The sequence below is a fragment of the Schistocerca cancellata genome, unplaced genomic scaffold (genome assembly GCF_023864275.1).
Source record: "Schistocerca cancellata isolate TAMUIC-IGC-003103 unplaced genomic scaffold, iqSchCanc2.1 HiC_scaffold_856, whole genome shotgun sequence".
NCBI lineage: Eukaryota > Metazoa > Arthropoda > Insecta > Orthoptera > Acrididae > Schistocerca > Schistocerca cancellata.
In genome coordinates this window covers 58,329-80,401 of record NW_026046867.1, presented here as the reverse complement: position 1 = coordinate 80,401, position 22,073 = coordinate 58,329, and the positions used below count along the sequence as shown (strand labels likewise).

Genomic DNA, 22,073 nt, shown 5'->3' with positions numbered 1-22,073 from the left:
TTTACTGTTTTTTTTTTGTTATGTCGCCAGCCCAATTTTCAAACTACCTTTCTGTTGTGACAAAGATGCTTCCTTATGCCTTTTAAACTACTGTAATGGAACGAAAATGCAGTAATTACCTCAGTTTGAGGGAGAATGTGCTAACCAAGTTTGCCAAGAAGACTTTGAAAACGACAAAACAGTACGAATCGGCTGGTGATTTCTGAAATACGTCACCGCCTATTGTCGTGTAGGAGTGTTGAGTTCCAAATTTGATTTGTAACCACGAATTTATTCCTTAGTCGTCTCGGACAGGGACAGGGATAGGAATGGTGCGAATGCACTGCAAACTACGCAGACACCTGGTGTGAGGCGAGGCGAGGCGAAGCGTGGCGAGGCGAGGAAGCCCACATCGCTACCAGTGGACCCTCCAGCACGACACTGCCACACCCCGCACAGGCCCTCCGCTGAACACCAGGGACAAGATGCGTCCTCCGCTAGTGTCGAAGGCTGCACGCGCCCAGCGAATGACAGGGGGTGCAACGAGCAGCAGTGCGTCTCACACACGCGGCGGTGCGCCCGCCAATTCGGCCGTCACTCTGCTGGGACGCCGGGCGTGCCTCCCCGCGCCGTCCTCGAGGAACTGGCGGTTGCGGAAGGAAGCGCTTTCGTCAAATGCGGCCGAAAACTAACATTTTGTGTGTTGGGAGAAAAGCCGAACGCGAATTCTGCCGTGCTCCTACATTAGATGAGCGCCAACGGCCATACCATGATGAATACACCGGTTCTCGTCCGATCACCGAAGTTAAGCATCATCGGGCCCGGCTAGTACTTGGATGGGTGACCGCCTGGAAACCCGGGTGCTGTTGGCTCCCTTACTGTTTTTTTTTTTTTGTTATGTCGCCAGCCCAATTTTCAAACTACCTTTCTGTTGTGACAAAAATGCTTCCTTAAGCCTTTTAAACTACTGTAATGGAACGAAAATGCAGTAATTAACTCAGTTTGAGGGAGAATGTGCTAACCAAGTTTGCCAAGAAGACTTTGAAAACGACAAAACACTACGAATCGGCAGGTGATTTCTGAAATACGTCACCGCCTATTGTTGTGTAGGTGTGTTGAGTTCCAAATTTGATTTGTAACCACGAACTTATTCCTTAGTCGTCTCGTCTCGTCTCGTCTCGTCCCGCAGACGTTTGTCGTGCTTGCGCTGTCATATGGACCACGACCCGAGCGGCAGCGAGCGGCAGTCGAGCAAAGTCGGGACAAGTCGGGACGGGGACAGGGACAGGGATAGGAATGGTGCGAATGCACTGCAAACTACGCAGACACCTGGTGTGAGGCGAGGCGAGGCGAGGCGTGGCGAGGCGAGGAAGCCCACATCGCTACCAGTGGGCCCTCCAGCACGACACTGCCACACCCCGCACAGGCCCTCCGCTGAACACCAGGGACAAGATGCGTCCTCCGCTAGTGTCGAAGGCTGCACGCGCCCAGCGAATGACAGGGGGTGCAACGAGCAGCAGTGCGTCTCACACACGCGGCGGTGCGCCCGCCAATTCGGCCGTCACTCTGCTGGGACGCCGGGCGTGCCTCCCCGCGCCGTCCTCGAGGAACTGGCGGTTGCGGAAGGAAGCGCTTTCGTCAAATGCGGCCGAAAACTAACATTTTGTGTGTTGGGAGAAAAGCCGAACGCGAATTCTGCCGTGCTCCTACATTAGATGAGCGCCAACGGCCATACCATGATGAATACACCGGTTCTCGTCCGATCACCGAAGTTAAGCATCATCGGGCCCGGCTAGTACTTGGATGGGTGACCGCCTGGGAAACCCGGGTGCTGTTGGCTCCCTTACTGTTTTTTTTTTTTTTGTTATGTCGCCAGCCCAATTTTCAAACTACCTTTCTGTTGTGACAAAGATGCTTCCTTAAGCCTTTTAAACTACTGTAATGGAACGAAAATGCAGTAATTAACTCAGTTTGAGGGAGAATGTGCTAACCAAGTTTGCCAAGAAGACTTTGAAAACGACAAAACACTACGAATCGGCAGGTGATTTCTGAAATACGTCACCGCCTATTGTTGTGTAGGTGTGTTGAGTTCCAAATTTGATTTGTAACCACGAACTTATTCCTTAGTCGTCTCGTCTCGTCTCGTCTCGTCCCGCAGACGTTTGTCGTGCTTGCGCTGTCATATGGACCACGACCCGAGCGGCAGCGAGCGGCAGTCGAGCAAAGTCGGGACAAGTCGGGACGGGGACAGGGACAGGGATAGGAATGGTGCGAATGCACTGCAAACTACGCAGACACCTGGTGTGAGGCGAGGCGAGGCGAGGCGTGGCGAGGCGAGGAAGCCCACATCGCTACCAGTGGGCCCTCCAGCACGACACTGCCACACCCCGCACAGGCCCTCCGCTGAACACCAGGGACAAGATGCGTCCTCCGCTAGTGTCGAAGGCTGCACGCGCCCAGCGAATGACAGGGGGTGCAACGAGCAGCAGTGCGTCTCACACACGCGACGGTGCGCCCGCCAATTCGGCCGTCACTCTGCTGGGACGCCGGGCGTGCCTCCCCGCGCCGTCCTCGAGGAACTGGCGGTTGCGGAAGGAAGCGCTTTCGTCAAATGCGGCCGAAAACTAACATTTTGTGTGTTGGGAGAAAAGCCGAACGCGAATTCTGCCGTGCTCCTACATTAGATGAGCGCCAACGGCCATACCATGATGAATACACCGGTTCTCGTCCGATCACCGAAGTTAAGCATCATCGGGCCCGGCTAGTACTTGGATGGGTGACCGCCTGGGAAACCCGGGTGCTGTTGGCTCCCTTACTGTTTTTTTTTTTTTTGTTATGTCGCCAGCCCCAATTTTCAAACTACCTTTCTGTTGTGACAAAGATGCTTCCTTAAGCCTTTTAAACTACTGTAATGGAACGAAAATGCAGTAATTAACTCAGTTTGAGGGAGAATGTGCTAACCAAGTTTGCCAAGAAGACTTTGAAAACGACAAAACACTACGAATCGGCAGGTGATTTCTGAAATACGTCACCGCCTATTGTTGTGTAGGTGTGTTGAGTTCCAAATTTGATTTGTAACCACGAACTTATTCCTTAGTCGTCTCGTCTCGTCTCGTCTCGTCCCGCAGACGTTTGTCGTGCTTGCGCTGTCATATGGACCACGACCCGAGCGGCAGCGAGCGGCAGTCGAGCAAAGTCGGGACAAGTCGGGACGGGGACAGGGACAGGGATAGGAATGGTGCGAATGCACTGCAAACTACGCAGACACCTGGTGTGAGGCGAGGCGAGGCGAGGCGTGGCGAGGCGAGGAAGCCCACATCGCTACCAGTGGGCCCTCCAGCACGACACTGCCACACCCCGCACAGGCCCTCCGCTGAACACCAGGGACAAGATGCGTCCTCCGCTAGTGTCGAAGGCTGCACGCGCCCAGCGAATGACAGGGGGTGCAACGAGCAGCAGTGCGTCTCACACACGCGACGGTGCGCCCGCCAATTCGGCCGTCACTCTGCTGGGACGCCGGGCGTGCCTCCCCGCGCCGTCCTCGAGGAACTGGCGGTTGCGGAAGGAAGCGCTTTCGTCAAATGCGGCCGAAAACTAACATTTTGTGTGTTGGGAGAAAAGCCGAACGCGAATTCTGCCGTGCTCCTACATTAGATGAGCGCCAACGGCCATACCATGATGAATACACCGGTTCTCGTCCGATCACCGAAGTTAAGCATCATCGGGCCCGGCTAGTACTTGGATGGGTGACCGCCTGGGAAACCCGGGTGCTGTTGGCTCCCTTACTGTTTTTTTTTTGTTATGTCGCCAGCCCAATTTTCAAACTACCTTTCTGTTGTGACAAAGATGCTTCCTTATGCCTTTTAAACTACTGTAATGGAACGAAAATGCAGTAATTACCTCAGTTTGAGGGAGAATGTGCTAACCAAGTTTGCCAAGAAGACTTTGAAAACGACAAAACAGTACGAATCGGCTGGTGATTTCTGAAATACGTCACCGCCTATTGTCGTGTAGGAGTGTTGAGTTCCAAATTTGATTTGTAACCACGAATTTATTCCTTAGTCGTCTCGGGACAGGGACAGGGATAGGAATGGTGCGAATGCACTGCAAACTACGCAGACACCTGGTGTGAGGCGAGGCGAGGCGAAGCGTGGCGAGGCGAGGAAGCCCACATCGCTACCAGTGGACCCTCCAGCACGACACTGCCACACCCCGCACAGGCCCTCCGCTGAACACCAGGGACAAGATGCGTCCTCCGCTAGTGTCGAAGGCTGCACGCGCCCAGCGAATGACAGGGGGTGCAACGAGCAGCAGTGCGTCTCACACACGCGGCGGTGCGCCCGCCAATTCGGCCGTCACTCTGCTGGGACGCCGGGCGTGCCTCCCCGCGCCGTCCTCGAGGAACTGGCGGTTGCGGAAGGAAGCGCTTTCGTCAAATGCGGCCGAAAACTAACATTTTGTGTGTTGGGAGAAAAGCCGAACGCGAATTCTGCCGTGCTCCTACATTAGATGAGCGCCAACGGCCATACCATGATGAATACACCGGTTCTCGTCCGATCACCGAAGTTAAGCATCATCGGGCCCGGCTAGTACTTGGATGGGTGACCGCCTGGGAAACCCGGGTGCTGTTGGCTCCCTTACTGTTTTTTTTTTTTTGTTATGTCGCCAGCCCAATTTTCAAACTACCTTTCTGTTGTGACAAAAATGCTTCCTTAAGCCTTTTAAACTACTGTAATGGAACGAAAATGCAGTAATTAACTCAGTTTGAGGGAGAATGTGCTAACCAAGTTTGCCAAGAAGACTTTGAAAACGACAAAACACTACGAATCGGCAGGTGATTTCTGAAATACGTCACCGCCTATTGTTGTGTAGGTGTGTTGAGTTCCAAATTTGATTTGTAACCACGAACTTATTCCTTAGTCGTCTCGTCTCGTCTCGTCTCGTCCCGCAGACGTTTGTCGTGCTTGCGCTGTCATATGGACCACGACCCGAGCGGCAGCGAGCGGCAGTCGAGCAAAGTCGGGACAAGTCGGGACGGGGACAGGGACAGGGATAGGAATGGTGCGAATGCACTGCAAACTACGCAGACACCTGGTGTGAGGCGAGGCGAGGCGAGGCGTGGCGAGGCGAGGAAGCCCACATCGCTACCAGTGGGCCCTCCAGCACGACACTGCCACACCCCGCACAGGCCCTCCGCTGAACACCAGGGACAAGATGCGTCCTCCGCTAGTGTCGAAGGCTGCACGCGCCCAGCGAATGACAGGGGGTGCAACGAGCACCAGTGCGTCTCACACACACGGCGGTGCGCCCGCCAATTCGGCCGTCACTCTGCTGGGAAGCCGGGCGTGCCTCCCCGCGCCGTCCTCGAGGAACTGGCGGTTGCGGAAGGAAGCGCTTTCGTCAAATGCGGCCGAAAACTAAAATTTTGTGTGTTGGGAGAAAAGCCGAACGCGAATTCTGCCGTGCTCCTACATTAGATGAGCGCCAACGGCCATACCATGATGAATACACCGGTTCTCGTCCGATCACCGAAGTTAAGCATCATCGGGCCCGGCTAGTACTTGGATGGGTGACCGCCTGGGAAACCCGGGTGCTGTTGGCTCCCTTACTGTTTTTTTTTTGTTATGTCGCCAGCCCAATTTTCAAACTACCTTTCTGTTGTGACAAAGATGCTTCCTTATGCCTTTTAAACTACTGTAATGGAACGAAAATGCAGTAATTAACTCAGTTTGAGGGAGAATGTGCTAACCAAGTTTGCCAAGAAGACTTTGAAAACGACAAAACAGTACGAATCGGCAGGTGATTTCTGAAATACGTCACCGCCTATTGTCGTGTAGGAGTGTAGAGTTCCAAATTTGATTTGTAACCACGAATTTATTCCTTAGTCGTCTCGTCTCGTCTCGTCTCGTCTCGTCCCGCAGACGTTTGTCGTGCTTGCGCTGTCATATGGACCACGACCCGAGCGGCAGCGAGCGGCAGTCGAGCAAAGTCGGGACAAGTCGGGACGGGGACAGGGACAGGGATAGGAATGGTGCGAATGCACTGCAAACTACGCAGACACCTGGTGTGAGGCGAGGCGAGGCGAAGCGTGGCGAGGCGAGGAAGCCCACATCGCTACCAGTGGACCCTCCAGCACGACACTGCCACACCCCGCACAGGCCCTCCGCTGAACACCAGGGACAAGATGCGTCCTCCGCTAGTGTCGAAGGCTGCACGCGCCCAGCGAATGACAGGGGGTGCAACGAGCAGCAGTGCGTCTCACACACGCGGCGGTGCGCCCGCCAATTCGGCCGTCACTCTGCTGGGACGCCGGGCGTGCCTCCCCGCGCCGTCCTCGAGGAACTGGCGGTTGCGGAAGGAAGCGCTTTCGTCAAATGCGGCCGAAAACTAACATTTTGTGTGTTGGGAGAAAAGCCGAACGCGAATTCTGCCGTGCTCCTACATTAGATGAGCGCCAACGGCCATACCATGATGAATACACCGGTTCTCGTCCGATCACCGAAGTTAAGCATCATCGGGCCCGGCTAGTACTTGGATGGGTGACCGCCTGGGAAACCCGGGTGCTGTTGGCTCCCTTACTGTTTTTTTTTTTTTTGTTATGTCGCCAGCCCAATTTTCAAACTACCTTTCTGTTGTGACAAAGATGCTTCCTTAAGCCTTTTAAACTACTGTAATGGAACGAAAATGCAGTAATTAACTCAGTTTGAGGGAGAATGTGCTAACCAAGTTTGCCAAGAAGACTTTGAAAACGACAAAACACTACGAATCGGCAGGTGATTTCTGAAATACGTCACCGCCTATTGTTGTGTAGGTGTGTTGAGTTCCAAATTTGATTTGTAACCACGAACTTATTCCTTAGTCGTCTCGTCTCGTCTCGTCTCGTCCCGCAGACGTTTGTCGTGCTTGCGCTGTCATATGGACCACGACCCGAGCGGCAGCGAGCGGCAGTCGAGCAAAGTCGGGACAAGTCGGGACGGGGACAGGGACAGGGATAGGAATGGTGCGAATGCACTGCAAACTACGCAGACACCTGGTGTGAGGCGAGGCGAGGCGAGGCGTGGCGAGGCGAGGAAGCCCACATCGCTACCAGTGGGCCCTCCAGCACGACACTGCCACACCCCGCACAGGCCCTCCGCTGAACACCAGGGACAAGATGCGTCCTCCGCTAGTGTCGAAGGCTGCACGCGCCCAGCGAATGACAGGGGGTGCAACGAGCAGCAGTGCGTCTCACACACGCGGCGGTGCGCCCGCCAATTCGGCCGTCACTCTGCTGGGACGCCGGGCGTGCCTCCCCGCGCCGTCCTCGAGGAACTGGCGGTTGCGGAAGGAAGCGCTTTCGTCAAATGCGGCCGAAAACTAACATTTTGTGTGTTGGGAGAAAAGCCGAACGCGAATTCTGCCGTGCTCCTACATTAGATGAGCGCCAACGGCCATACCATGATGAATACACCGGTTCTCGTCCGATCACCGAAGTTAAGCATCATCGGGCCCGGCTAGTACTTGGATGGGTGACCGCCTGGGAAACCCGGGTGCTGTTGGCTCCCTTACTGTTTTTTTTTTTTTTGTTATGTCGCCAGCCCAATTTCAAACTACCTTTCTGTTGTGACAAAGATGCTTCCTTAAGCCTTTTAAACTACTGTAATGGAACGAAAATGCAGTAATTAACTCAGTTTGAGGGAGAATGTGCTAACCAAGTTTGCCAAGAAGACTTTGAAAACGACAAAACACTACGAATCGGCAGGTGATTTCTGAAATACGTCACCGCCTATTGTTGTGTAGGTGTGTTGAGTTCCAAATTTGATTTGTAACCACGAACTTATTCCTTAGTCGTCTCGTCTCGTCTCGTCTCGTCCCGCAGACGTTTGTCGTGCTTGCGCTGTCATATGGACCACGACCCGAGCGGCAGCGAGCGGCAGTCGAGCAAAGTCGGGACAAGTCGGGACGGGGACAGGGACAGGGATAGGAATGGTGCGAATGCACTGCAAACTACGCAGACACCTGGTGTGAGGCGAGGCGAGGCGAGGCGTGGCGAGGCGAGGAAGCCCACATCGCTACCAGTGGGCCCTCCAGCACGACACTGCCACACCCCGCACAGGCCCTCCGCTGAACACCAGGGACAAGATGCGTCCTCCGCTAGTGTCGAAGGCTGCACGCGCCCAGCGAATGACAGGGGGTGCAACGAGCAGCAGTGCGTCTCACACACGCGACGGTGCGCCCGCCAATTCGGCCGTCACTCTGCTGGGGACGCCGGGCGTGCCTCCCCGCGCCGTCCTCGAGGAACTGGCGGTTGCGGAAGGAAGCGCTTTCGTCAAATGCGGCCGAAAACTAACATTTTGTGTGTTGGGAGAAAAGCCGAACGCGAATTCTGCCGTGCTCCTACATTAGATGAGCGCCAACGGCCATACCATGATGAATACACCGGTTCTCGTCCGATCACCGAAGTTAAGCATCATCGGGCCCGGCTAGTACTTGGATGGGTGACCGCCTGGGAAACCCGGGTGCTGTTGGCTCCCTTACTGTTTTTTTTTTGTTATGTCGCCAGCCCAATTTTCAAACTACCTTTCTGTTGTGACAAAGATGCTTCCTTATGCCTTTTAAACTACTGTAATGGAACGAAAATGCAGTAATTACCTCAGTTTGAGGGAGAATGTGCTAACCAAGTTTGCCAAGAAGACTTTGAAAACGACAAAACAGTACGAATCGGCTGGTGATTTCTGAAATACGTCACCGCCTATTGTCGTGTAGGAGTGTTGAGTTCCAAATTTGATTTGTAACCACGAATTTATTCCTTAGTCGTCTCGGGACAGGGACAGGGATAGGAATGGTGCGAATGCACTGCAAACTACGCAGACACCTGGTGTGAGGCGAGGCGAGGCGAAGCGTGGCGAGGCGAGGAAGCCCACATCGCTACCAGTGGACCCTCCAGCACGACACTGCCACACCCCGCACAGGCCCTCCGCTGAACACCAGGGACAAGATGCGTCCTCCGCTAGTGTCGAAGGCTGCACGCGCCCAGCGAATGACAGGGGGTGCAACGAGCAGCAGTGCGTCTCACACACGCGGCGGTGCGCCCGCCAATTCGGCCGTCACTCTGCTGGGACGCCGGGCGTGCCTCCCCGCGCCGTCCTCGAGGAACTGGCGGTTGCGGAAGGAAGCGCTTTCGTCAAATGCGGCCGAAAACTAACATTTTGTGTGTTGGGAGAAAAGCCGAACGCGAATTCTGCCGTGCTCCTACATTAGATGAGCGCCAACGGCCATACCATGATGAATACACCGGTTCTCGTCCGATCACCGAAGTTAAGCATCATCGGGCCCGGCTAGTACTTGGATGGGTGACCGCCTGGGAAACCCGGGTGCTGTTGGCTCCCTTACTGTTTTTTTTTTTTTGTTATGTCGCCAGCCCAATTTTCAAACTACCTTTCTGTTGTGACAAAAATGCTTCCTTAAGCCTTTTAAACTACTGTAATGGAACGAAAATGCAGTAATTAACTCAGTTTGAGGGAGAATGTGCTAACCAAGTTTGCCAAGAAGACTTTGAAAACGACAAAACACTACGAATCGGCAGGTGATTTCTGAAATACGTCACCGCCTATTGTTGTGTAGGTGTGTTGAGTTCCAAATTTGATTTGTAACCACGAACTTATTCCTTAGTCGTCTCGTCTCGTCTCGTCTCGTCCCGCAGACGTTTGTCGTGCTTGCGCTGTCATATGGACCACGACCCGAGCGGCAGCGAGCGGCAGTCGAGCAAAGTCGGGACAAGTCGGGACGGGGACAGGGACAGGATAGGAATGGTGCGAATGCACTGCAAACTACGCAGACACCTGGTGTGAGGCGAGGCGAGGCGAGGCGTGGCGAGGCGAGGAAGCCCACATCGCTACCAGTGGGCCCTCCAGCACGACACTGCCACAAACACCCGCACAGGCCCTCCGCTGAACACCAGGGACAAGATGCGTCCTCCGCTAGTGTCGAAGGCTGCACGCGCCCAGCGAATGACAGGGGGTGCAACGAGCAGCAGTGCGTCTCACACACGCGGCGGTGCGCCCGCCAATTCGGCCGTCACTCTGCTGGGACGCCGGGCGTGCCTCCCCGCGCCGTCCTCGAGGAACTGGCGGTTGCGGAAGGAAGCGCTTTCGTCAAATGCGGCCGAAAACTAACATTTTGTGTGTTGGGAGAAAAGCCGAACGCGAATTCTGCCGTGCTCCTACATTAGATGAGCGCCAACGGCCATACCATGATGAATACACCGGTTCTCGTCCGATCACCGAAGTTAAGCATCATCGGGCCCGGCTAGTACTTGGATGGGTGACCGCCTGGGAAACCCGGGTGCTGTTGGCTCCCTTACTGTTTTTTTTTTTTTTGTTATGTCGCCAGCCCAATTTTCAAACTACCTTTCTGTTGTGACAAAGATGCTTCCTTAAGCCTTTTAAACTACTGTAATGGAACGAAAATGCAGTAATTAACTCAGTTTGAGGGAGAATGTGCTAACCAAGTTTGCCAAGAAGACTTTGAAAACGACAAAACACTACGAATCGGCAGGTGATTTCTGAAATACGTCACCGCCTATTGTTGTGTAGGTGTGTTGAGTTCCAAATTTGATTTGTAACCACGAACTTATTCCTTAGTCGTCTCGTCTCGTCTCGTCTCGTCCCGCAGACGTTTGTCGTGCTTGCGCTGTCATATGGACCACGACCCGAGCGGCAGCGAGCGGCAGTCGAGCAAAGTCGGGACAAGTCGGGACGGGGACAGGGACAGGGATAGGAATGGTGCGAATGCACTGCAAACTACGCAGACACCTGGTGTGAGGCGAGGCGAGGCGAGGCGTGGCGAGGCGAGGAAGCCCACATCGCTACCAGTGGGCCCTCCAGCACGACACTGCCACACCCCGCACAGGCCCTCCGCTGAACACCAGGGACAAGATGCGTCCTCCGCTAGTGTCGAAGGCTGCACGCGCCCAGCGAATGACAGGGGGTGCAACGAGCAGCAGTGCGTCTCACACACGCGACGGTGCGCCCGCCAATTCGGCCGTCACTCTGCTGGGACGCCGGGCGTGCCTCCCCGCGCCGTCCTCGAGGAACTGGCGGTTGCGGAAGGAAGCGCTTTCGTCAAATGCGGCCGAAAACTAACATTTTGTGTGTTGGGAGAAAAGCCGAACGCGAATTCTGCCGTGCTCCTACATTAGATGAGCGCCAACGGCCATACCATGATGAATACACCGGTTCTCGTCCGATCACCGAAGTTAAGCATCATCGGGCCCGGCTAGTACTTGGATGGGTGACCGCCTGGGAAACCCGGGTGCTGTTGGCTCCCTTACTGTTTTTTTTTTTTTTGTTATGTCGCCAGCCCAATTTTCAAACTACCTTTCTGTTGTGACAAAGATGCTTCCTTAAGCCTTTTAAACTACTGTAATGGAACGAAAATGCAGTAATTAACTCAGTTTGAGGGAGAATGTGCTAACCAAGTTTGCCAAGAAGACTTTGAAAACGACAAAACACTACGAATCGGCACAGTACGAATCGGCAGGTGATTTCTGAAATACGTCACCGCCTATTGTTGTGTAGGAGTGTAGAGTTCCAAATTTGATTTGTAACCACGAATTTATTCCTTAGTCGTCTCGTCTCGTCTCGTCCCGCAGACGTTTGTCGTGCTTGCGCTGTCATATGGACTACGACCCGAGCGGCAGCGAGCGGCAGTCGAGCAAAGTCGGGACAAGTCGGGACGGGGACAGGGACAGGGATAGGAATGGTGCGAATGCACTGCAAACTACGCAGACACCTGGTGTGAGGCGAGGCGAGGCGAGGCGTGGCGAGGCGAGGAAGCCCACATCGCTACCAGTGGGCCCTCCAGCACGACACTGCCACACCCCGCACAGGCCCTCCGCTGAACACCAGGGACAAGATGCGTCCTCCGCTAGTGTCGAAGGCTGCACGCGCCCAGCGAATGACAGGGGGTGCAACGAGCAGCAGTGCGTCTAACACACGCGGCGGTGCGCCCGCCAATTCGGCCGTCACTCTGCTGGGGACCCTGGGCGTGCCTCCCCGCGCCGTCCTCGAGGAACTGGCGGTTGCGGAAGGAAGCGCTTTCGTCAAATGCGGCCGAAAACTAACATTTTGTGTGTTGGGAGAAAAGCCGAACGCGAATTCTGCCGTGCTCCTACATTAGATGAGCGCCAACGGCCAAACCATGATGAATACACCGGTTCTCGTCCGATCACCGAAGTTAAGCATCATCGGGCCCGGCTAGTACTTGGATGGGTGACCGCCTGGGAAACCCGGGTGCTGCTGGCTCCCTTCCTGTTTTTTTTTTTTGTTATGTCGCCAGCCCCAATTTTCAAACTACCTTTCTGTTGTGACAAAGATGCTTCTTTAAGCCTTTTAAACTACTGTAATGGTACGAAAATGCAGTAATTAACTCAGTTTGAGGGAGAATGTGCTAACCAAGTTTGCCAAGAAGACTTTGAAAACGACAAAACAGTACGAATCGGCAGGTGATTTCTGAAATACGTCACCGCCTAATGTTGTGTAGGAGTGTAGAGTTCCAAATTTGATTTGTAACCACGAATTTATTCCTTAGTCGTCTCGTCTCGTCTCGTCTCGTCCTCGTCCCGCAGACGTTTGTCGTGCTTGCGCTGTCATATGGACCACGACCCGAGCGGCAGCGAGCGGCAGTCGAGCAAAGTCGGGACAAGTCGGGACGGGGACAGGGACAGGGATGGGAATGGTGCGAATGCACTGCAAACTACGCAGACACCTGGTGTGAGGAGAGGCGAGGCGAGGCGAGGCGACGCGAGGCGACGCGAGGAAGCCCACATCGCTACCAGTGGGCCCTCCAGCACGACACTGCCACACCCCGCACAGGCCCTCCGCTGAACACCAGGGACAAGATGCGTCCCTCCGCTAGTGTCGAAGGCTGCACGCGCCCAGCGAATGACAGGGGGTGCAACGAGCAGCAGTGCGTCTCACACACGCGGCGGTGCGCCCGCCAATTCGGCCGTCACTCTGCTGGGGACGCCGGGCGCGCCTCCCCGCGCCGTCCTCGAGGAACTGGCGGTTGCGGAAGGAAGCGCTTTCGTCAAATGCGGCCGAAAACTAACATTTTGTGTGTTGGGAGAAAAGCCGAACGCGAATTCTGCCGTGCTCCTACATTAGATGAGCGCCAACGGCCATACCATGATGAATACACCGGTTTTCGTCCGATCACCGAAGTTAAGCATCATCGGGCCCGGCTAGTACTTGGATGGGTGACCGCCTGGGAAACCCGGGTGCTGTTGGCTCCCTTCCTGTTTTTTTTTTTTTTGTAATGTCGCCAGCCCAATTTTCAAACTACCTTTCTGTTGTGACAAAGATGCTTCCTTAAGCCTTTTAAACTACTGTAATGGTACGAAAATGCAGTAATTAACTCAGTTTGAGGGAGAATGTGCTAACCAAGTTTGCCAAGAAGACTTTGAAAACGACAAAACAGTACGAATCGGCAGGTGATTTCTGAAATACGTCACCGCCTATTGTTGTGTAGGAGTGTAGAGTTCCAAATTTGATTTGTAACCACGAATTTATTCCTTAGTCGTCTCGTCTCGTCTCGTCCCGCAGACGTTTGTCGTGCTTGCGCTGTCATATGGACTACGACCCGAGCGGCAGCGAGCGGCAGTCGAGCAAAGTCGGGACAAGTCGGGACGGGGACAGGGACAGGGATAGGAATGGTGCGAATGCACTGCAAACTACGCAGACACCTGGTGTGAGGCGAGGCGAGGCGAGGCGTGGCGAGGCGAGGAAGCCCACATCGCTAACCAGTGGGCCCTCCAGCACGACACTGCCACACCCCGCACAGGCCCTCCGCTGAACACCAGGGACAAGATGCGTCCTCCGCTAGTGTCGAAGGCTGCACGCGCCCAGCGAATGACAGGGGGTGCAACGAGCAGCAGTGCGTCTAACACACGCGGCGGTGCGCCCGCCAATTCGGCCGTCACTCTGCTGGGACCCTGGGCGTGCCTCCCCGCGCCGTCCTCGAGGAACTGGCGGTTGCGGAAGGAAGCGCTTTCGTCAAATGCGGCCGAAAACTAACATTTTGTGTGTTGGGAGAAAAGCCGAACGCGAATTCTGCCGTGCTCCTACATTAGATGAGCGCCAACGGCCAAACCATGATGAATACACCGGTTCTCGTCCGATCACCGAAGTTAAGCATCATCGGGCCCGGCTAGTACTTGGATGGGTGACCGCCTGGGAAACCCGGGTGCTGCTGGCTCCCTTCCTGTTTTTTTTTTTTTGTTATGTCGCCAGCCCAATTTTCAAACTACCTTTCTGTTGTGACAAAGATGCTTCTTTAAGCCTTTTAAACTACTGTAATGGTACGAAAATGCAGTAATTAACTCAGTTTGAGGGAGAATGTGCTAACCAAGTTTGCCAAGAAGACTTTGAAAACGACAAAACAGTACGAATCGGCAGGTGATTTCTGAAATACGTCACCGCCTAATGTTGTGTAGGAGTGTAGAGTTCCAAATTTGATTTGTAACCACGAATTTATTCCTTAGTCGTCTCGTCTCGTCTCGTCTCGTCTCGTCCCGCAGACGTTTGTCGTGCTTGCGCTGTCATATGGACCACGACCCGAGCGGCAGCGAGCGGCAGTCGAGCAAAGTCGGGACAAGTCGGGACGGGGACAGGGACAGGGATGGGAATGGTGCGAATGCACTGCAAACTACGCAGACACCTGGTGTGAGGAGAGGCGAGGCGAGGCGAGGCGACGCGAGGCGACGCGAGGAAGCCCACATCGCTACCAGTGGGCCCTCCAGCACGACACTGCCACACCCCGCACAGGCCCTCCGCTGAACACCAGGGGACAAGATGCGTCCTCCGCTAGTGTCGAAGGCTGCACGCGCCCAGCGAATGACAGGGGGTGCAACGAGCAGCAGTGCGTCTCACACACGCGGCGGTGCGCCCGCCAATTCGGCCGTCACTCTGCTGGGACGCCGGGCGCGCCTCCCCGCGCCGTCCTCGAGGAACTGGCGGTTGCGGAAGGAAGCGCTTTCGTCAAATGCGGCCGAAAACTAACATTTTGTGTGTTGGGAGAAAAGCCGAACGCGAATTCTGCCGTGCTCCTACATTAGATGAGCGCCAACGGCCATACCATGATGAATACACCGGTTTTCGTCCGATCACCGAAGTGAAGCATCATCGGGCCCGGCTAGTACTTGGATGGGTGACCGCCTGGGAAACCCGGGTGCTGTTGGCTCCCTTCCTGTTTTTTTTTTTTTTGTAATGTCGCCAGCCCAATTTTCAAACTACCTTTCTGTTGTGACAAAGATGCTTCCTTAAGCCTTTTAAACTACTGTAATGGTACGAAAATGCAGTAATTAACTCAGTTTGAGGGAGAATGTGCTAACCAAGTTTGCCAAGAAGACTTTGAAAACGACAAAACAGTACGAATCGGCAGGTGATTTCTGAAATACGTCACCGCCTATTGTTGTGTAGGAGTGTAGAGTTCCAAATTTGATTTGTAACCACGAATTTATTCCTTAGTCGTCTCGTCTCGTCTCGTCCCGCAGACGTTTGTCGTGCTTGCGCTGTCATATGGACTACGACCCGAGCGGCAGCGAGCGGCAGTCGAGCAAAGTCGGGACAAGTCGGGACGGGGACAGGGACAGGGATAGGAATGGTGCGAATGCACTGCAAACTACGCAGACACCTGGTGTGAGGCGAGGCGAGGCGAGGCGTGGCGAGGCGAGGAAGCCCACATCGCTACCAGTGGGCCCTCCAGCACGACACTGCCACACCCCGCACAGGCCCTCCGCTGAACACCAGGGACAAGATGCGTCCTCCGCTAGTGTCGAAGGCTGCACGCGCCCAGCGAATGACAGGGGGTGCAACGAGCAGCAGTGCGTCTAACACACGCGGCGGTGCGCCCGCCAATTCGGCCGTCACTCTGCTGGGACCCTGGGCGTGCCTCCCCGCGCCGTCCTCGAGGAACTGGCGGTTGCGGAAGGAAGCGCTTTCGTCAAATGCGGCCGAAAACTAACATTTTGTGTGTTGGGAGAAAAGCCGAACGCGAATTCTGCCGTGCTCCTACATTAGATGAGCGCCAACGGCCAAACCATGATGAATACACCGGTTCTCGTCCGATCACCGAAGTTAAGCATCATCGGGCCCGGCTAGTACTTGGATGGGTGACCGCCTGGGAAACCCGGGTGCTGCTGGCTCCCTTCCTGTTTTTTTTTTTTTGTTATGTCGCCAGCCCAATTTTCAAACTACCTTTCTGTTGTGACAAAGATGCTTCTTTAAGCCTTTTAAACTACTGTAATGGTACGAAAATGCAGTAATTAACTCAGTTTGAGGGAGAATGTGCTAACCAAGTTTGCCAAGAAGACTTTGAAAACGACAAAACAGTACGAATCGGCAGGTGATTTCTGAAATACGTCACCGCCTAATGTTGTGTAGGAGTGTAGAGTTCCAAATTTGATTTGTAACCACGAATTTATTCCTTAGTCGTCTCGTCTCGTCTCGTCTCGTCTCGTCCCGCAGACGTTTGTCGTGCTTGCGCTGTCATATGGACCACGACCCGAGCGGCAGCGAGCGGCAGTCGAGCAAAGTCGGGACAAGTCGGGACGGGGACAGGGACAGGGATGGGAATGGTGCGAATGCACTGCAAACTACGCAGACACCTGGTGTGAGGAGAGGCGAGGCGAGGCGAGGCGACGCGAGGCGACGCGAGGAAGCCCACATCGCTACCAGTGGGCCCTCCAGCACGACACTGCCACACCCCGCACAGGCCCTCCGCTGAACACCAGGGACAAGATGCGTCCTCCGCTAGTGTCGAAGGCTGCACGCGCCCAGCGAATGACAGGGGGTGCAACGAGCAGCAGTGCGTCTCACACACGCGGCGGTGCGCCCGCCAATTCGGCCGTCACTCTGCTGGGACGCCGGGCGCGCCTCCCCGCGCCGTCCTCGAGGAACTGGCGGTTGCGGAAGGAAGCGCTTTCGTCAAATGCGGCCGAAAACTAACATTTTGTGTGTTGGGAGAAAAGCCGAACGCGAATTCTGCCGTGCTCCTACATTAGATGAGCGCCAACGGCCATACCATGATGAATACACCGGTTTTCGTCCGATCACCGAAGTGAAGCATCATCGGGCCCGGCTAGTACTTGGATGGGTGACCGCCTGGGAAACCCGGGTGCTGTTGGCTCCCTTCCTGTTTTTTTTTTTTTTGTAATGTCGCCAGCCCAATTTTCAAACTACCTTTCTGTTGTGACAAAGATGCTTCCTTAAGCCTTTTAAACTACTGTAATGGTACGAAAATGCAGTAATTAACTCAGTTTGAGGGAGAATGTGCTAACCAAGTTTGCCAAGAAGACTTTGAAAACGACAAAACAGTACGAATCGGCAGGTGATTTCTGAAATACGTCACCGCCTATTGTTGTGTAGGAGTGTAGAGTTCCAAATTTGATTTGTAACCACGAATTTATTCCTTAGTCGTCTCGTCTCGTCTCGTCCCGCAGACGTTTGTCGTGCTTGCGCTGTCATATGGACTACGACCCGAGCGGCAGCGAGCGGCAGTCGAGCAAAGTCGGGACAAGTCGGGACGGGGACAGGGACAGGGATAGGAATGGTGCGAATGCACTGCAAACTTACGCAGACACCTGGTGTGAGGCGAGGCGAGGCGAGGCGAGGCGAGGAAGCCCACATCGCTACCAGTGGGCCCTCCAGCACGACACTGCCACACCCCGCACAGGCCCTCCGCTGAACACCAGGGACAAGATGCGTCCTCCGCTAGTGTCTAAGGCTGCACGCGCCCAGCGAATGACAGGGGGTGCAACGAGCAGCAGTGCGTCTCACACACGCGGCGGTGCGCCCGCCAATTCGGCCGTCACTCTGCTGGGACGCCGGGCGCGCCTCCCCGCGCCGTCCTCGAGCAACTGGCGGTTGCGGAAGGAAGCGCTTTCGTCAAATGCGGCCGAAAACTAACATTTTGTGTGTTGGGAGAAAAGCCGAACGCGAATTCTGCCGTGCTCCTACATTAGATGAGCGCCAACGGCCATACCATGATGAATACACCGGTTCTCGTCCGATCACCGAAGTTAAGCATCATCGGGCCCTGCTAGTACTTGGATGGGTGACCGCCTGGGAAACCCGGGTGCTGTTGGCTCCCTTACTGTTTTTTTTTTTGTTATGTCGCCAGCCCAATTATCAAACTACCTTTCTGTTGTGACAAAGATGCTTCCTTAAGCCTTTTAAACTACTGTAATGGAACGAAAATGCAGTAATTAACTCAGTTTGAGGGAGAATGTGCTAACCAAGTTTGCCAAGAAGACTTTGAAAACGACAAAATAGTACGAATCGGCAGGTGATTTCTGAAATACGTCACCGCCTATTGATGTGTAGGTGTGTTGAGTTCCAAATTTGATTTGTAACCACGAATTTATTCCTTAGTCGTCTCGTCTCGTCTCGTCTCGTCCCGCAGACGTTTGTCGTGCTTGCGCTGTCATATGGACCACGACCCGAGCGGCAGCGAGCGGCAGTCGAGCAAAGTCGGGACAAGTCGGGACGGGGACAGGGACAGGGATAGGAATGGTGCGAATGCACTGCAAACTACGCAGACACCTGGTGTGAGGCGAGGCGAGGCGAGGCGTGGCGAGGCGAGGAAGCCCACATCGCTACCAGTGGGCCCTCCAGCACGACACTGCCACACCCCGCACAGGCCCTCCGCTGAACACCAGGGACAAGATGCGTCCTCCGCTAGTGTCGAAGGCTGCACGCGCCCAGCGAATGACAGGGGGTGCAACGAGCAGCAGTGCGTCTAACACACGCGGCGGTGCGCCCGCCAATTCGGCCGTCACTCTGCTGGGACCCTGGGCGTGCCTCCCCGCGCCGTCCTCGAGGAACTGGCGGTTGCGGAAGGAAGCGCTTTCGTCAAATGCGGCCGAAAACTAACATTTTGTGTGTTGGGAGAAAAGCCGAACGCGAATTCTGCCGTGCTCCTACATTAGATGAGCGCCAACGGCCAAACCATGATGAATACACCGGTTCTCGTCCGATCACCGAAGTTAAGCATCATCGGGCCCGGCTAGTACTTGGATGGGTGACCGCCTGGGAAACCCGGGTGCTGCTGGCTCCCTTCCTGTTTTTTTTTTTTGTTATGTCGCCAGCCCAATTTTCAAACTACCTTTCTGTTGTGACAAAGATGCTTCTTTAAGCCTTTTAAACTACTGTAATGGTACGAAAATGCAGTAATTAACTCAGTTTGAGGGAGAATGTGCTAACCAAGTTTGCCAAGAAGACTTTGAAAACGACAAAACAGTACGAATCGGCAGGTGATTTCTGAAATACGTCACCGCCTAATGTTGTGTAGGAGTGTAGAGTTCCAAATTTGATTTGTAACCACGAATTTATTCCTTAGTCGTCTCGTCTCGTCTCGTCTCGTCTCGTCCCGCAGACGTTTGTCGTGCTTGCGCTGTCATATGGACCACGACCCGAGCGGCAGCGAGCGGCAGTCGAGCAAAGTCGGGACAAGTCGGGACGGGGACAGGGACAGGGATGGGAATGGTGCGAATGCACTGCAAACTACGCAGACACCTGGTGTGAGGAGAGGCGAGGCGAGGCGAGGCGACGCGAGGCGACGCGAGGAAGCCCACATCGCTACCAGTGGGCCCTCCAGCACGACACTGCCACACCCCGCACAGGCCCTCCGCTGAACACCAGGGACAAGATGCGTCCTCCGCTAGTGTCGAAGGCTGCACGCGCCCAGCGAATGACAGGGGGTGCAACGAGCAGCAGTGCGTCTCACACACGCGGCGGTGCGCCCGCCAATTCGGCCGTCACTCTGCTGGGACGCCGGGCGCGCCTCCCCGCGCCGTCCTCGAGGAACTGGCGGTTGCGGAAGGAAGCGCTTTCGTCAAATGCGGCCGAAAACTAACATTTTGTGTGTTGGGAGAAAAGCCGAACGCGAATTCTGCCGTGCTCCTACATTAGATGAGCGCCAACGGCCATACCATGATGAATACACCGGTTTTCGTCCGATCACCGAAGTGAAGCATCATCGGGCCCGGCTAGTACTTGGATGGGTGACCGCCTGGGAAACCCGGGTGCTGTTGGCTCCCTTCCTGTTTTTTTTTTTTTTGTAATGTCGCCAGCCCAATTTTCAAACTACCTTTCTGTTGTGACAAAGATGCTTCCTTAAGCCTTTTAAACTACTGTAATGGTACGAAAATGCAGTAATTAACTCAGTTTGAGGGAGAATGTGCTAACCAAGTTTGCCAAGAAGACTTTGAAAACGACAAAACAGTACGAATCGGCAGGTGATTTCTGAAATACGTCACCGCCTATTGTTGTGTAGGAGTGTAGAGTTCCAAATTTGATTTGTAACCACGAATTTATTCCTTAGTCGTCTCGTCTCGTCTCGTCCCGCAGACGTTTGTCGTGCTTGCGCTGTCATATGGACTACGACCCGAGCGGCAGCGAGCGGCAGTCGAGCAAAGTCGGGACAAGTCGGGACGGGGACAGGGACAGGGATAGGAATGGTGCGAATGCACTGCAAACTTACGCAGACACCTGGTGTGAGGCGAGGCGAGGCGAGGCGAGGCGAGGAAGCCCACATCGCTACCAGTGGGCCCTCCAGCACGACACTGCCACACCCCGCACAGGCCCTCCGCTGAACACCAGGGACAAGATGCGTCCTCCGCTAGTGTCTAAGGCTGCACGCGCCCAGCGAATGACAGGGGGTGCAACGAGCAGCAGTGCGTCTCACACACGCGGCGGTGCGCCCGCCAATTCGGCCGTCACTCTGCTGGGACGCCGGGCGCGCCTCCCCGCGCCGTCCTCGAGCAACTGGCGGTTGCGGAAGGAAGCGCTTTCGTCAAATGCGGCCGAAAACTAACATTTTGTGTGTTGGGAGAAAAGCCGAACGCGAATTCTGCCGTGCTCCTACATTAGATGAGCGCCAACGGCCATACCATGATGAATACACCGGTTCTCGTCCGATCACCGAAGTTAAGCATCATCGGGCCCTGCTAGTACTTGGATGGGTGACCGCCTGGGAAACCCGGGTGCTGTTGGCTCCCTTACTGTTTTTTTTTTTGTTATGTCGCCAGCCCAATTATCAAACTACCTTTCTGTTGTGACAAAGATGCTTCCTTAAGCCTTTTAAACTACTGTAATGGAACGAAAATGCAGTAATTAACTCAGTTTGAGGGAGAATGTGCTAACCAAGTTTGCCAAGAAGACTTTGAAAACGACAAAATAGTACGAATCGGCAGGTGATTTCTGAAATACGTCACCGCCTATTGATGTGTAGGTGTGTTGAGTTCCAAATTTGATTTGTAACCACGAATTTATTCCTTAGTCGTCTCGTCTCGTCTCGTCTCGTCCCGCAGACGTTTGTCGTGCTTGCGCTGTCATATGGACCACGACCCGAGCGGCAGCGAGCGGCAGTCGAGCAAAGTCGGGACAAGTCGGGACGGGGACAGGGACAGGGATAGGAATGGTGCGAATGCACTGCAAACTACGCAGACACCTGGTGTGAGGCGAGGCGAGGCGAGGCGTGGCGAGGCGAGGAAGCCCACATCGCTACCAGTGGGCCCTCCAGCACGACACTGCCACACCCCGCACAGGCCCTCCGCTGAACACCAGGGACAAGATGCGTCCTCCGCTAGTGTCGAAGGCTGCACGCGCCCAGCGAATGACAGGGGGTGCAACGAGCAGCAGTGCGTCTAACACACGCGGCGGTGCGCCCGCCAATTCGGCCGTCACTCTGCTGGGACCCTGGGCGTGCCTCCCCGCGCCGTCCTCGAGGAACTGGCGGTTGCGGAAGGAAGCGCTTTCGTCAAATGCGGCCGAAAACTAACATTTTGTGTGTTGGGAGAAAAGCCGAACGCGAATTCTGCCGTGCTCCTACATTAGATGAGCGCCAACGGCCAAACCATGATGAATACACCGGTTCTCGTCCGATCACCGAAGTTAAGCATCATCGGGCCCGGCTAGTACTTGGATGGGTGACCGCCTGGGAAACCCGGGTGCTGCTGGCTCCCTTCCTGTTTTTTTTTTTTGTTATGTCGCCAGCCCAATTTTCAAACTACCTTTCTGTTGTGACAAAGATGCTTCTTTAAGCCTTTTAAACTA

General features: G+C 54.7%; 23 non-coding genes across 23 annotated transcripts; all 23 read left to right on the top strand.

The window, feature by feature from the left end:
* Window positions 1-733: 733 nt before the first annotated feature.
* On the top strand, window positions 734-851 carry LOC126147406 (5S ribosomal RNA). The gene has a single exon (XR_007530253.1). It is a non-coding gene; the product is annotated as a 5S ribosomal RNA (ribosomal RNA).
* Window positions 852-1,700: 849 nt separating this feature from the next.
* On the top strand, window positions 1,701-1,819 carry LOC126147392 (5S ribosomal RNA). The gene has a single exon (XR_007530240.1). It is a non-coding gene; the product is annotated as a 5S ribosomal RNA (ribosomal RNA).
* An 850-nt stretch (window positions 1,820-2,669) lies between these two features.
* On the top strand, window positions 2,670-2,788 carry LOC126147391 (5S ribosomal RNA). The gene has a single exon (XR_007530239.1). It is a non-coding gene; the product is annotated as a 5S ribosomal RNA (ribosomal RNA).
* Window positions 2,789-3,639: 851 nt separating this feature from the next.
* On the top strand, window positions 3,640-3,758 carry LOC126147389 (5S ribosomal RNA). Its single transcript, XR_007530237.1, has one exon. It is a non-coding gene; the product is annotated as a 5S ribosomal RNA (ribosomal RNA).
* Window positions 3,759-4,494: 736 nt separating this feature from the next.
* LOC126147388 (5S ribosomal RNA) lies at window positions 4,495-4,613 on the top strand. The gene has a single exon (XR_007530236.1). It is a non-coding gene; the product is annotated as a 5S ribosomal RNA (ribosomal RNA).
* An 849-nt stretch (window positions 4,614-5,462) lies between these two features.
* Window positions 5,463-5,581, top strand: LOC126147387 (5S ribosomal RNA). The gene has a single exon (XR_007530235.1). It is a non-coding gene; the product is annotated as a 5S ribosomal RNA (ribosomal RNA).
* Window positions 5,582-6,432: 851 nt separating this feature from the next.
* On the top strand, window positions 6,433-6,551 carry LOC126147386 (5S ribosomal RNA). The gene has a single exon (XR_007530234.1). It is a non-coding gene; the product is annotated as a 5S ribosomal RNA (ribosomal RNA).
* An 850-nt stretch (window positions 6,552-7,401) lies between these two features.
* LOC126147385 (5S ribosomal RNA) lies at window positions 7,402-7,520 on the top strand. The gene has a single exon (XR_007530233.1). It is a non-coding gene; the product is annotated as a 5S ribosomal RNA (ribosomal RNA).
* An 850-nt stretch (window positions 7,521-8,370) lies between these two features.
* On the top strand, window positions 8,371-8,489 carry LOC126147384 (5S ribosomal RNA). Its single transcript, XR_007530232.1, has one exon. It is a non-coding gene; the product is annotated as a 5S ribosomal RNA (ribosomal RNA).
* Window positions 8,490-9,225: 736 nt separating this feature from the next.
* LOC126147383 (5S ribosomal RNA) lies at window positions 9,226-9,344 on the top strand. The gene has a single exon (XR_007530231.1). It is a non-coding gene; the product is annotated as a 5S ribosomal RNA (ribosomal RNA).
* An 851-nt stretch (window positions 9,345-10,195) lies between these two features.
* On the top strand, window positions 10,196-10,314 carry LOC126147373 (5S ribosomal RNA). The gene has a single exon (XR_007530222.1). It is a non-coding gene; the product is annotated as a 5S ribosomal RNA (ribosomal RNA).
* An 850-nt stretch (window positions 10,315-11,164) lies between these two features.
* On the top strand, window positions 11,165-11,283 carry LOC126147362 (5S ribosomal RNA). The gene has a single exon (XR_007530211.1). It is a non-coding gene; the product is annotated as a 5S ribosomal RNA (ribosomal RNA).
* An 861-nt stretch (window positions 11,284-12,144) lies between these two features.
* LOC126147376 (5S ribosomal RNA) lies at window positions 12,145-12,263 on the top strand. Its single transcript, XR_007530224.1, has one exon. It is a non-coding gene; the product is annotated as a 5S ribosomal RNA (ribosomal RNA).
* An 867-nt stretch (window positions 12,264-13,130) lies between these two features.
* Window positions 13,131-13,249, top strand: LOC126147404 (5S ribosomal RNA). Its single transcript, XR_007530252.1, has one exon. It is a non-coding gene; the product is annotated as a 5S ribosomal RNA (ribosomal RNA).
* Window positions 13,250-14,095: 846 nt separating this feature from the next.
* Window positions 14,096-14,214, top strand: LOC126147375 (5S ribosomal RNA). Its single transcript, XR_007530223.1, has one exon. It is a non-coding gene; the product is annotated as a 5S ribosomal RNA (ribosomal RNA).
* An 865-nt stretch (window positions 14,215-15,079) lies between these two features.
* LOC126147416 (5S ribosomal RNA) lies at window positions 15,080-15,198 on the top strand. Its single transcript, XR_007530263.1, has one exon. It is a non-coding gene; the product is annotated as a 5S ribosomal RNA (ribosomal RNA).
* Window positions 15,199-16,043: 845 nt separating this feature from the next.
* On the top strand, window positions 16,044-16,162 carry LOC126147372 (5S ribosomal RNA). The gene has a single exon (XR_007530221.1). It is a non-coding gene; the product is annotated as a 5S ribosomal RNA (ribosomal RNA).
* Window positions 16,163-17,026: 864 nt separating this feature from the next.
* Window positions 17,027-17,145, top strand: LOC126147415 (5S ribosomal RNA). The gene has a single exon (XR_007530262.1). It is a non-coding gene; the product is annotated as a 5S ribosomal RNA (ribosomal RNA).
* An 841-nt stretch (window positions 17,146-17,986) lies between these two features.
* LOC126147346 (5S ribosomal RNA) lies at window positions 17,987-18,105 on the top strand. Its single transcript, XR_007530196.1, has one exon. It is a non-coding gene; the product is annotated as a 5S ribosomal RNA (ribosomal RNA).
* Window positions 18,106-18,952: 847 nt separating this feature from the next.
* On the top strand, window positions 18,953-19,071 carry LOC126147371 (5S ribosomal RNA). Its single transcript, XR_007530220.1, has one exon. It is a non-coding gene; the product is annotated as a 5S ribosomal RNA (ribosomal RNA).
* An 863-nt stretch (window positions 19,072-19,934) lies between these two features.
* On the top strand, window positions 19,935-20,053 carry LOC126147414 (5S ribosomal RNA). Its single transcript, XR_007530261.1, has one exon. It is a non-coding gene; the product is annotated as a 5S ribosomal RNA (ribosomal RNA).
* Window positions 20,054-20,894: 841 nt separating this feature from the next.
* Window positions 20,895-21,013, top strand: LOC126147345 (5S ribosomal RNA). Its single transcript, XR_007530195.1, has one exon. It is a non-coding gene; the product is annotated as a 5S ribosomal RNA (ribosomal RNA).
* An 847-nt stretch (window positions 21,014-21,860) lies between these two features.
* Window positions 21,861-21,979, top strand: LOC126147370 (5S ribosomal RNA). The gene has a single exon (XR_007530219.1). It is a non-coding gene; the product is annotated as a 5S ribosomal RNA (ribosomal RNA).
* Window positions 21,980-22,073: the final 94 nt, after the last annotated feature.